Raw genomic sequence first — 14,876 nt, 5'->3', positions numbered from 1 at the left:
AAATGATTATGCAACTCTACCATAATCAATTTCGTTTAACCGTACTATATATTCACATGTCTGGGCTCTCAACCTATACTCAAACATCAAAAGAAGGTAATAGAGGTACACATTTTTTTATTTTCTCAAATATACATTGAAGTTCTATAGTAATTTATTAAGCTTCTCATCTTCTTGCATTCAGATATGGACGACCATCAGCATTTGTCCGCTCTGGATGTTACTCAGGTAGCTTGGACATTGAAGGTTCGAACGAACAATCCCATTTCTCACATCTATTGGAGCATACTCTACATATTAACATCCCGATTCTAATCTTGATGCTGAGAAATCCTGATTTCTTATGCAACAAGATATGAATCAGGGTTTGTCAGTATCAGGATTAGAATGAGGATGTGATTACAATCTTAACTCTCAATTATATTCTCCATGATTACAATTCACATAGAATATTGTGGCAAATTCAGCATTAGGATTAGAATCAGGATGTGAATACGAATAAAATATTGTTTCATATCTATGTTTTTAGTTAACTTTTTTTAAAAACATTTGCAGAACACATATATGCTTGCAATCTTGCCATTAGCTATTTGGAATCAATTTGTGATTTCCATGACATCTACTGTTAAAGAGACTTCCAACAAATCTTTTAGAAAACTGGAGAATCATTTTACAAATTATAGAGCATTGATATGAATATGTGCTGATAAAAAATATATTTTAATTGTATAATGTTTAAACGACGAGGCGTCGCAATAATATTAAAATACTTTTGAATAAAAAATTTCCTTTAGCAGAATACTGACTTTTTTTAATGCATTAATTTATATGTTTTGTATATGTATTCAGGTAAAACATTATGGTTTTCAATTCAACAGTTTTAAAATATCTTATATTAGTATTTATATACTGCGAGGTGTCGCCGTAACGCGACGCCGAGTAATATTGCACTATTTTTTTATATTTAAGTTATATATATAGTAATACAGTTAGAGAGTAATTGACAAAAATTGATTTCAAATTCACATGTGTAAGCAATATATGTAGAAATGTAACATTGTAGTTTTCAATTCAACTATTTTAAAATAACTTATATCGAGTACTTTCATTTTTTAATTTTCCAAATTTTAAACTACGAGGTGTCATCGTAAGGCGATACCGAGTAATATAAAACTAATTTTTTTATATTTAAGTTATATATATAGAAATACAGTTAGAGAGTAATTGACATAAATTAATTTCAAATTCATATGTTTAAGCAATATATATAGAAATGTAACATTGCAGTTTTCAATTCAACGATTTTAAAATAACTCATATTAAGTATTTACATTTTTTTAATTTTCCAAATTTTAAACTGCGAGGGGTCGCCGTAAGGACGCTGAGTAATATTGAACTAATTTTTTATATTTGAAATTTATATACAGAAATACAGTTAGAGGAGTAATTGACAAAAATTGATTTCGAGTTCACATGTTTAAGCAATATATGTAGAAAAACATATATGTGAAAAAATATTAATTTACCATAAAAAACTTAAACAATATTTATAAACTGAAAAAACCGTGTAAATAATATTTATTGACTGAAAAAGTGAACGATACAAAATGAAATATAAACAAAATATCAACACCTATCTAAATTGAATTAATTATAAATTAATAACATAATCTATAAATGAAATGGTATGATTTCAAATATTTTTAAAATAAATTAAAGTTCAATGAGATATTATTCATATTATTACAGGGAGATACTGATTTGTTAAAATTTGTTCACAGACACATGTTTACAGGGAGATACTGATTTGTTAAAATTTGTTCATAAACACATGTTTACAAATGCATCAGAAGCCAAATTTGAACATAAATCAGGCTCAACTTGATCATCGCATGCTGGAAACTCCTTCACAAGCTAAAAAAAATCAGCGTAAGAGACGTGTAACAGTTCATATTCCAGAGCCTGAGCAAATTGGTGTCAAAAGGTCAGGTATTCCGACATACTCATTTGTCAACATCACACAATATTAAAAAGTATTGCAACCTTGAATTGATGTTTTCTATTATTTATACTCAGTTTGGTTTCCAGCTTCACACGGTATGTCCCCGTCTTTGTGAGCCTATGATTTAAATTAGAATAGCATTCTCTAATATCAATTTCAGATAACAAGGATTCAATAAGAACGCCTAGAGCAAATGACGATTCTTCTGCGTCTGGTAAAAGGAATTTGTTTGAAGCATTCAATGACGCTGTTGAGATACAAATTGAACACATGTCGGACTATGAGCAATATATTTCTGGTAAAATATATTAAGACAGATTTCAGTCAGTTTTTTAGACAATAAGCCATTTTGTATTTACCAGAAAAAATTATATTTCGATATATTATTTTTTTCAGATGATAATGCAGATGACTCAGACGCTGAAGGTATGTTCAAACTGATAACCACTCATTACAATCAAACCTCAATGATTATCCTATTTAGATGGCCATTAATCTATTTATTTAATATTATCATAGTACAGCTCATAGAGGTGAGTACTTATCCGATGATGAAGAAGACAATAATCAATATTTCCCAGGTAGCATAAATATTTTAACTACGTCACAAAGGAAACATAATTTATGAAACTATGACATTTTTATCTTTATATTAATTTTTATTGTCAGATTTATGGACGAGATACATGGACCTCGGGCCTCCATCTAAGGTATGTCAAAAGTGTAACACACGAATGTGGAATGAAGAACGAAACAATAAATCATCGAATAATAGCACACCAACTTTTACAATGTGTTGCAAAGATGGTCAAGTTAAGCTTCCTGCTGAAAAACGTCTTCCTCCCTTCCTTGCTTCTTTGCTATCCGGAAGTGAAAAATTTGATCACTTTAGGCTCAACATAAGAACATATAATTCCCTATTTCAATTCACCTCAATTGGTGGCAAAATAGACCGCAAAATTAACAATGGAGGAGGGCCTTACTGTTTTAAACTTAATGGCCAAAACTATCATCTAATTGGAAGCCTCAAACCCAAGGATGGTCAACCAGCAAAATTCTGCCAACTGTATGTGTATGACATTGAAAATGAAATAGAAAATCGCATGAATGCAGTACCTGGCTCGGAAGTGTTTGATCCAGATATTGTAGAAGGGTTGTTAAAGATGCTTGACGAAAATAATCAATTGGAAGAAGGTCTTCGTTATGCGCGTGATCGTATTAATCTTGGTGAAACAGGCAACTTTAGTTTGCTTTTGGTTTCATCTAAGTCAGCCTCTAGCAGGAAAAACCAGGTTGGACCTTCAAATGAGGTGGCGGCCTTGGTAGTTGGAGATAGCGATGATACTTTCCCATTCAGAGATATTGTCGTTCAAATAAAGCAGATGTATCTGAAAAGAATATATGTAACCTGCAAGCACTTTATGCAGCTTCAATACTGTTGCTTTTTCCTTATGGTGATGATGATTGTCATCTAGGTATTCCCCTTCACAACAAGAAGCCTAAAGTGCCGGATGAGAATGTAAGTGATCTACATCCAGATGAGACTCAGCACAGAACTATTGTCACAATGCGAGAATATTATGCTTATAAGTTAATGATACGCCCAGAAGAAGGTACTTTTAACCACTGTCTTCTGATGCATAATATATTAGGGTTGTGCTCAGAATTATATATTTAGTGCTAACTTTATATTTACTATAACATGCATGAATCTTCATCTTGACGATTGTTTATGGCAACAATTTGTGGTAGATGCCTTTGCAGCAGTTGAGCAATATAGACTGGACTGGATTCGAGCTCATCAGAATATAATAAGGTCTGATCTTTATAAATTTATTCGTGATTCGGTATCAAAAGGTGATACAAATCCATCTACAAAAGGCAAGAATGTCATCCTTCCTGCAACTCACACTGGTTCACAAAGATATATGAATCAATACTTCAAAGATTCATTAGCTATTTGTCGTACCATCGGTCATCCATCCCTATTTTTGACAATGACGTGTAATACACAATGGCCTGAGATTAAGAGTATGATGAAATTTTTCCCTGGAGTAGATGTTGCTGACAAACCTGATGTGACACCGAGAGTTTTCAAGTTAAAACTTAACCAGTTGCTGGACCTTATCAAAAACAAGAATTATTTTGGGAAATACAAAGGAGGTAGTAATGCACTCTTATGATTTAGTTTCTTCCTTATGATTATAAAATCTTAGTTTATTACATATTGTTTATACCTTTTAAAGTCGTAAATAAATATATCACTGTTTCTTTCTTTTGTAGTAATGCATGTAATTGAATTCCAAAAGTGCGGTCTTCCTCACTGTCACATGTTAATATGGTTGCACCCGAGAGATCGCCCACAAAATGTTGATGACATTAATCAGTTAATCTTGGCTGAAATACCGGATAAAAATCATGATCCTATTGTGTGACTCCCTCAATCTCGGGGTTAGGAAATGAGGACCCACACACCTCTAATTTACTAATTAAATAAGCATAAACTCCGATTAGCTACTGACAGGATCAAACAGGATAAAGTATGAGACAAGATTACAACTACCAATCATACATTATAACTTACAACCCCAAAATAAAATTTAATAATCATATTCGATCCCGGCTTGGAACCGACAGATAACCCATTGTATCTTTACAACTCTCTGGCTAAGCGCTTGCTCACTCAAGAAAAAACTTTACTAACTGCTCTGGCAACCGGAAGCCCTCTACACGATAGGGACCACCAGGTACGCTCTTACAAGCAGTGTGCCTAATCCTGGCCATCTTCTTGCTTAACTGCCATGGTTAGATTTAAACAAAATATTTGAGTATAAAACTCAGCAAGTAACTATAAAACAGTTCTACGATATCAAAAATCCACAATATACTTTACCAATCACAGGGCATTCTACTTTATCAGATCTAGGTGGCAGATTTCTATCTTTCGGGTTAAGAAAGGGTTATGAAGGAAAAAATTGGGGCTTTCAAGGAACAAGGCTCAAAGCAGGGTGAAAGCCGACATTCATCACAAATCATTAAGGGATCAAAACAGATCTTTCAAAAAGGAAAGCGATAATCTTTTCATTATATGGAATCAATTATATGATCAACAGAATAACAATCAGGGTTCACGAGTTATAAGCTTCACAATATCACAATCAACTCTTTTCAAAGCAAAATAAACCATTTTCATTTTCAAAGAATCAATTACTGAGTAGGAAATTTCAATTCCTTTTAAAATAATCAATATGGAACCCTTGATTGGACCACTTTATCTTTCATTTCATTATAATACGGGTGATCAGCCCGTACCGACCTCCATCCGGTCTTTAAGGTACCAAATGGCATAATTTCAGCCTTAAACTGGACTAGCTCCGCTAGCCTCTTACTATGACTGGACTAGTCCCACTAGCCTCTTACGTCCCAATCCAATCCATCAGGAATTCGTTTGGAAAACCTTGAGTTGGAAAAAGTAGGTTTTCTAAATTCATTTTATCATTAACAAAAATATGAAATCATTCGGACTCTTTCAAGTCGAAATTCATTCTTAGATTCAATTTCAAGAAACCAAAGTTAAGGAAATGAATCAAGGATAGGAAGGTGCAATTCTAGGGATCTTGAATCAATGATAACAAGGTACTTAAGTTAGAAGAATCAAAACTGTTTCAAGGATCAATAGGGAATATGGTGATCTAGGATTGTAGCATCATTATAAGGGGTTCGTAAAGGTACTTGTAGGGTTTATAACAGTTCATGGTATATCAAATAAGTAGAACAGGAAAAAGAGTTACCAAAGGGGGTTGGATCAATAAGCTTATCAATAACAGTTTTACAAGATCACAGACAAGGTATCTCAAATCAATAACAGGGGTTCATTATTTAAACAGTTCAATACTCTACATGGCATGAACAATATCCTCTCTATAACCATTTACACAAATAATTATAGTTACTTGCCTGAATTCGCTTTCCTGAAGGTTGAACTACTGCCACCTAGTATACCTTTCCCTTTCCTAGCCTGAATGCCCTCATGCTCTGAATCTACAATAAAAACCAAACCCTTAATCAGATCTCAACTCTCGTTCCCGGAACGTTCACTCAATACGATAGCTCGGTTATACTCTTGACTCGAACTATAAGAGTATAGCTTATATACACACATGCACATAGCACATAACACATTCTTTTCTCGTAACCTCTATATCTTTATATACTCAATAATCAACTTATACTCGCTTTAATCTCGACTATTCTTTAAATCAAATGATTATAACTCATACGAGTACACGATTCATACACAACTAAATCTTTACGATTATAACTATCACTTATAGCTTTTAAAATCAATCGTCTTAGTTCCCTTTTTCTTTTATTCCCTAATTCGAACCACATACTACAATCAAACAATCAAATCAATAGACATTTACATATACACACCCAATCATTCTTTCGATTATCAAAAACCAAGTTTCATTCTAAGTTTATATGGCCTATTCGGCCTTCTTGCAATTACCAATCACAAAATCAATCAAATACTCACTTAGTTCGTATAAACACATACTCATTCAAAAACCTTTAAAGAATCATTTTCCTTTCTTTCAATTTACAAAAATTTGAACCATAAATATATATATGTACAATCAAATTTCTCAAAAATTACACCATGCAACTTTAGTTCTAGCATAATCCAACATTTAAGCTATCACCCTTTTCTTTATTGATAAAATCCGAGCAAAATCATACATTTATGCTCACATGCAAATCAAGTTCATCTCTTAATTAAATCAAACACTCATTTTTATCACAATTTTTGAATAACACCAAAACATCACTTAGTGACTCAAGCTCTAATCAAATTTTCCAATTAAACATGCATGCATTCACTTAGCATCAAATCAATCTCTTTTAGACCCATTCGCCTAAAATCATAAATCACAATTCAAGGACCAAACAATGACATGCATCACTAGTTCTTCTTTTAAACCAACATGCAATCATATTTCTCACTAATTAAGCTTAGCTTACACTAAGATCAAGTCACAAAATCTAATTCCCCTTTTTATTAGTACAAATGCCGAACCAAAACCCCAACATGCAACCCTCAAATTTAATTTCTTAAGCATCCAATCAATTACACAAGTCCAAATACTTTTAAAACAATCGTAGCAATCCTTTTATCAATCAACACACTTAAATTTCAAAGAAAGTACAAAACCTTTTTTTTTGAACTCTTCAAGAAACCAAGACATGCAAAGGCTACATAAAATTTTTAAAGGGCATAAAGCTCAAAAATCACATTAGTACCACTAACACATCATTTTCTTAAAATCCCACCGGCTCTCCTTGGATCATGGCCGGTGGTGGTGGAACTTAAGAGTGCCCATAACGGGTCTCCTCTTGAGTTTTAAACCATAAAATCTCTTGAATCTTCTCTTATGATCATATATCAAGAAATCATATTTCCTTGAACACAACCATAGAGATGGAATCCATGAAACTTACATAAACACTTACATGCAAGTGGTGTTTGAGTAGTATATTGAAAATAGAAGCTATGGATGGTGAGACCTTTGAATTTGGGTGAGTATTTGGTGTTGCATGCAAGAGAGAGAAGAGAGATGGGGAGAGAGCCGAGAAAGAGTGTTCGAGAGAGAGAGGAAGAAAGAAAGAGAGGGAGAGGGGGGTGCTCACGGACAGAAAGAAGAAAGAAGGGTGGGTGAGTTTATATTTGTATTAGGTCCAAGGGTAGTTTTGTAATTTACTAATTCCCTTTTTGTTTCATTTATCCTTTCTTTTTACTCAAATAAGATAGAAATCGAATATTGAATATATCCATCTCGGAAAGTCAAAAATTATTGTGAATGACAATTTTAAGACGTAGATATCGAAATTAGCTTTCCAACCATTACTCATAATAAACTTTTGAGCGTACGGTTGATTTTATATGATTTTCACAAGTTTGTGCTAAATATAGCATTTTATCACATAAAAATCAATTTCAAATGCAACGATCATCAAATAAATCCGTCCGTCATTTTTAGAAAGTCTCTAGGACTATTTCGAAGATAACAGAACAAATCTCATGCCTTTATCTTACTCAGATAATTTTTGACAATCCTTTTATCAATCAACACACTTAAATTTCAAAGGAAGTACAAAACCCTTTTTTTTGAACTCTTCAAGAAACCAAGACATGCAAAGGCTACATAAAATTTTTAAAGGGCATAAAGCTCAAAAATCACATAAGTACCACTAACACATAATTTTCTTAAAATCCCACCGGCTCTCTCTGGATCATGGCCGACAGGGGTGTACACGGTTTGGCCAACCCGACCAATCCAAACCGAACCGACCCTATTTCGGCCGAACCAAACCGATTTTTTTCAACCCGATATATAGTTGGGTTGAAAAAATGTCAACCCGATTTAATTGGGTTGGATATGGTTTTCGATAATTTTAAACCAATCCAACCCAACCCGATTAAAATATATATGTACATGCTAATAAGTTAATCCAAAATTATGTTTAGGTCATTTACATAGATCCATATATCTCTAACTCTAAATGTAACTTATAACTTCCGTGTTCATAGTTCATTTCGTAACAACAATAGATGTTTGATTAGTGTTATATTTTTTGCATTTATGATTCATTCCAATATTTAAAGCGTAAGCAATATTATTAGTAATTTTGATGTCGAAAATTAGATGCTTAAGATTATTCAATATGGAGGATTGTAATATTGTTTTGCACTATTTTCAAGTATTTTAAACTTTGAAACCTTATGTTTTATTATAATTTTTTATATTAATTTTGTATATTTTATAAACCGATCAAACTGATCCAAATCGAACCAAACCGAAGTATATAAATCGGTTTGGGTTACAAATTTAAACGGTTTGGGTTGGGTTGAAATTTTGAAAATCCGAACTAATTGGGTTGAGTTGCTAAATTCTCCTAACCCGCCCAACCCGATCCGTGTACACCCCTAATGGCTGGTGGTGGTCGAACTTAAGAGTGCCCATAATGGGTCTCCTCTTGAGTTTTAAACCACAAAAACTCTTGAATCTTCTCTTATGATCATATATCAAGAAATCGTATTTCCTTGAACACAACCATAGAGATGGAATCCAGAAAACTTACATAAACACTTACATGCAAGTGCTGTTTGAGTAGTATATCGAAAATAGAAGCTATGGATGGTGAGACCTTTGAATTTGGGTTAGTATTTGGTGTTGCATGCAAGAGAGAGAAGAGAGATGGGGAGAGAGTCGAGAGAGAGTGTTCGAGAGAGAGAGGAAGAAAGAAAGAGAGGGAGAGAGGGGTGCTCACGAAAAGAAAAAAGAAAGAAGGGGGTGAGTTTATATTTGTATTAGGGCCAAGGGTAGTTTAGTAATTTACTAATTCCCTTTTTGTTTGATTTATCCTTTCTTTTTATTTAAATAAGATAGAAATTGAATATTGAATATATCCCTCTCGGAAAGTCGAATATTATTGCGAATGACAATTTTAAGACGTAGATCTCGAAATTAGCTAACCAACCATTACTCATAATAAACTTTTGAGCGTGCGGTTGATTTTATATGATTTTCACAAGTTTGTGCTAAATATAGCATTTTATCACATAAAAATCAATTTAAAATGCAATGATCATCAAATAAATCCGTCCGTCATTTTTAGAAAGTCTCTAGGACTATTTCGAAGATAACAGAACAAATCTCATGCCTTTATCTTACTCAGATAATTTTATAAAAATGCGCGAAGGTTAAATAAACCTTATTTAAATCAAATAATTCTCTTAAATCCATAAAAATATTAATAGATCGCGTAATCATGCATACAGACAAACAAGCACATATATGGACACATCACAACTCATGTCTGATCATAAAAATTTTCCTTCTTTAATATTATTCCTTTCTACGCGTACCGGGTCACGTTCAGCCTGACGGTCCGACGCTTAGCGTTTCATTTACGCTTCACAATATCGTCATCGACCGACACGCCACTAGAACGCATTACTTTACTCAAGCATTTCATTTCACATAATAACACATAATTCACACTTTAAATACTTTAATCCCCTTTTTAGGACGGGTTCCGTTCTTCCTGACGGCCCGACAACATAGCTTAACTCCTAAGCAAACTCTTTAAATTGGAACGCTTCTAATTACGCTCCTAGATACTAATATACAGTAAGGGCAATTAACCAACACTTAATCTCATAATTCATATTTATAGCACATAAATCACACTTTATTCACTTAATTACGTCGCAAAATTCTCAATCGTCACATATTGGTTTTAATATTGTCAACAGTCACATGATTCATGGGCCATGTGGAAAAGATTACTCCTACTCTCCTTGCATGGTTAAGGGGAATTATGGTCGCCATTTTCCTAAAAGGTGTTGATTTTTTCATATTTGGCATTTGCATTGGTATATGTTTAATAAGCCTTTATTTTTTATACCAAGATTTAACAACACAAATGTAGTAATATAATAACCATCCTTTTTTCCTTATCCAGGTTTAATGCTCACACATTTTTTGACGATTGTGGCTTTCCTGTATATCGTAGATGACGCACATGATTGACTGTGACAAAGAAAGGAGTGGAACTTGATAACCAATACGTGGTTCCTTATAATAGGGATTTATTAGTCCGTTTCCACTGTCATATTAATTTGGAGGCTTGTAACAGTTCGCGATCTTTGAAGTATTTATTTAAATGCTGCTTGAAAGGTCACGATACGGCTACCATGATTCTGAGGAAAAAACAGCAAGGAAATGAAACAAGCACTTCATTTTCAAAACCAAAGTCAAATGATGAAATAAAAAATTTCCTTGATGGTCATTACATATGTGCTTCGGAAGTTGCCTGACGTCTTTTAGGATTTGACATACATCATCGTTTTCCTACTGTTGAGCGTTTGCCAGTGCATTTGGAAGACGAAAAGAGTGTGTCTTTTAAGCAACATGAAACTCTTCAAGATGTTGTAGAGAAGGCTAAAAAGAGATTTAGCAAATTGGAAGGATGGTTTCAGGCAAATAAAAACATACCAAAGGCAAGACAATTTACATATCATCAGTTTCCTCAGAATTTTACTTGGAAACGGGATCAAAACAGGTGGAAGATTCGTGAACGTGTACAGTTTTTGGGCGTTTATATGATGTTCATGCATCTTCTGGAGAAACATTTTATCTGTGTATGATTTTGATGCACATTAAAGGAGCAACATATTTCAAAGACCTCAGAACTGTTAATGGCATTGTGTATAATACATACAAAGAGGCATGTGATGCTCTTGGCCTATTAAAGGATGACAAACAATGAGATGTCGCCATGACCAAGAATTCCAATCATGCTATGCCCTTTCAGCTGAGACAATTGTTTGTATTCATATTATCTAATAATCAGGTGACAGATCCTTTGAAACTATGGCAACAACATTGGAAAACAACGGCAGATGATGTTCTCTACTCAAGGCGTAAAATTTCTGGAAACGTTAATCTCCAGCTAAGTGAATCAGATATCCAGAACATAACTCTAATAGGTAATTTGAACTATTTAATTTTTGTCTCATATTTTTGGAGATATAACTGAAGTCATGTTGATGTGTTATATTGAGCTAAAAGTTGTTATATTTCACATAGTTATAATGAACTCATTTTTCCTTTTTAACTATAATTTTCTATGTAGCAGATTATAGAATCCTAATTCTGCCTCAATTAATTGAAGATATTCCTCGCACTTAAAATTTAAAATATTACTACTATACCCACCTACATTTATAATAGTTTCATGTATGTGACTAATTTCTTATTATGAGGAATAAGCTCCTCGGAATGATAGTTGTTGCAAACTGTTTGGTAACGTTAATCTCCAGCTAAGTGAATCCGAATTCCAGAACATAACTGTAACAAGTAATTTGAAGTATTTAATTTTTGTCTCATTTCTGGAGATATAACTGAGGTCATGTTGCTTTGTTATATCAAGTTGTGTCACTTTTACAGGTTAGTCTTCATGGTTGCTTTCAATATACTATTAAGTCTATGTGTAAACAAACTTTTTAATATGTAGATGGACAATTAACTTTAATAGATTTTTATAATCTCAATACACAAATATAACCCACTGTCAATTTTCATTATTGAAGTAGACACCATTGTATAATGCTATACAAAATTGAAATATCTGATTAGTAATGTTTAGACAGTAATAAAAATCAACCAAGTTTTTCTATATGTCAAATCTATTCACATACCGTGTACCAATCTAATGCAAAGTTTAAGCAGGAACAAGATTGATAAAAATATTCTCATACTTTAAAGAATCCTCATGGTGTACTATTTATGTTATGTAATATTTACTGGATTTTTTTAAAAGTATTTAATTAAAAAAATATTTACTCAGTTTTGTTGTACAAATTATTAAAATATTGACTACTACAAACGTAAAAGAGAAATGTTAAAATATGAGTTAAGAGACTTTTAATTGGTTAAAATGTGAGAGAAAGAAAACTAAATTAAAATACTGAGATTTAACGTTAAACTATAATATCAATTTTATATTTCAAAATAAACGGAACCTAAATAACTGTAATAAATAAATTAAATAAAACTAGAAGATAACTGTTTATGTTATAAAAATTACAAACTTCGTGAAAAAAATTCAAAATTGAAGAAATTTGGAGCGCGCGTAGCATGGGCAAAAAGTCCCTAGTCTACATAAATGAATACAAAAGTTTAACAAATAGGAAATGCAAACCTCCTATGATGTTAAATCCTCTCCAACACTGACAAATAAATTATTCTCGGTAAGAACCCCATGTACGTACAATAGAAAGTTTGGAATAATTTTATTCATCTCAAAGACGATTTCCTCATTTGTCAAAGCACCCTAAGCAACATCATACAAACACAAAATTTAAAATATTACATACAAAGAATTATGAAATTAACAACACAATTTTTAATAAAAATCTTACTTTCTTTGCATCCACAATTAAGTTTCACTAGAATTTCAAGAATGATGACGGAGAACCATCATAATCGACCTCTCCCTCTCCTGCTTCCACTTCCTCTCCCAATGGCGTATCCAATTCCTTTTTCGATAGCTCTTCTATTCCTTTATCATTTCCCGTTTCAATTTTGGTTGCTCCAGAATCTTGTACTTTATTCTTTTTGAAGTTAAGTACATCCAATAAAATTGGATGTTGTACCTCAGCAATCCAATTCAAATTATCATAAAACTGAACTTGTACAAAAAAGTTGTTTTTTTTTATAAATTGAGCACGTACAAGGAGATGCTTGTATTCTTTCATGCGCTATCTTTAAATACATGCACGTTTGTGAGGCCGACAAAAAGAATGGATGTGTCACACACGACACATGCCAACTGCCAAAAATACCAAAAAGAAACATAATGAGAAAAAAATATATATTAGTAGATTTCAACAAAGTTAAAAAGTAGCATCAGATAATCAAATGTAGTTACACACCTATGTTTTCTCATGTGCTTAAGAAGATAATAAAGCTCTACCGGAACAGGATTAGATTCAAAAACCTCTATTTTCACCATATAGCCACAGGCGGTGGTATCCGATGTAGCTTGTTTAAACAAGCTTAACTTTGCTCGCCCATTAACAATGAAGATATTATTAATAGATAGTTCAACACCTAATATACATTTGGATTGATTATGCACATATGTCGCTTTATTTATCACATCTCTACAAAATATAAAACAAACAAAAAAAACAAAGTATGAAAGTAACAAAAGGTAGAAGAAATTAATTTATGGCCATCTGAAGAAACTTTTTAAAGTACTTGAAAGTGGTTTATCATGACTAAAGTGTGAAGAATCATTGAGCCAGTTTTCTAAAGATTGCTCGAAAGTCTCACATGCAATAAAGTACCGATCATCTACCGTTTCGCTTACCCCATATACACTTAAAACATTGATACTGCATTGTGAATTTCGCCCACCAAAATCATGACATGTCATAAACAAGCTTCTCCAATTTGAGATACATAACAACAATTGGTTCTTTGTCGGTGGTATTGGATGGCACTGAAATTGTAACTTTCACTTTAAAAATGCGAGTGCTAATATTCGTACTCTCCCCCCAAGAATACTGGATAAAAGCTATATGGGGAATACAAGTCTACAAAATATAGAGATAAGAGAGTCAAACACTATAGTCTGAAAATTAACACAAAGAGTTAAATACAATAACAAGTGGAATAAATTTCAGGAAACAAATGCTAATAGGATTAGTATGGGTGCACAGTATTAGTAATAATCTACTTGAACCTTAAAATACTTATTAGCAAAAATATAGGAAAAATTTTGAAAATATGAAACAATTTAACAAATATAAAGAAACATATTGGCATTTGCAATTACGTAATATATATATATATATATATATATATATATAATTTTACCTTTTCAGTTCGCGCATCCTCTTTGTCAAAGTCATGTATTGCCTCAGCTTCAATTTCAATTTCAGGCTGAACAATTGCCTAGAAAATAAACATATTAAAAAGAGTTATATACAGTAACAAAATGGATAGTCAGCCTTGGAAACAAGTGCACTCGTATTTATATAATGGATACTTGATTTTAGCTCACTTATTGAGTTACTGCAATCACGTTGTCAAGGCCATTATACGTTTCACCGAGATTTTGAAACTCAATACTTATTTTAAAATACTTATTAGCGGAAATGAGAGAAAAGTTTTGAAAACATGAAATAAATTAACAAATATAAAGAAGCATATTAGCATTTGCAATCACGTAAGTTAGATAATTAAATTTTACCTTTTCAGTTTCCACATCTTTGTCAAAGCCATGTTCTGCTTCAGCT

The sequence above is a fragment of the Apium graveolens genome, chromosome 6 (genome assembly GCF_009905375.1).
Source record: "Apium graveolens cultivar Ventura chromosome 6, ASM990537v1, whole genome shotgun sequence".
Lineage (NCBI taxonomy): Eukaryota > Viridiplantae > Streptophyta > Magnoliopsida > Apiales > Apiaceae > Apium > Apium graveolens.
This window is presented reverse-complemented; position numbering follows the sequence as displayed.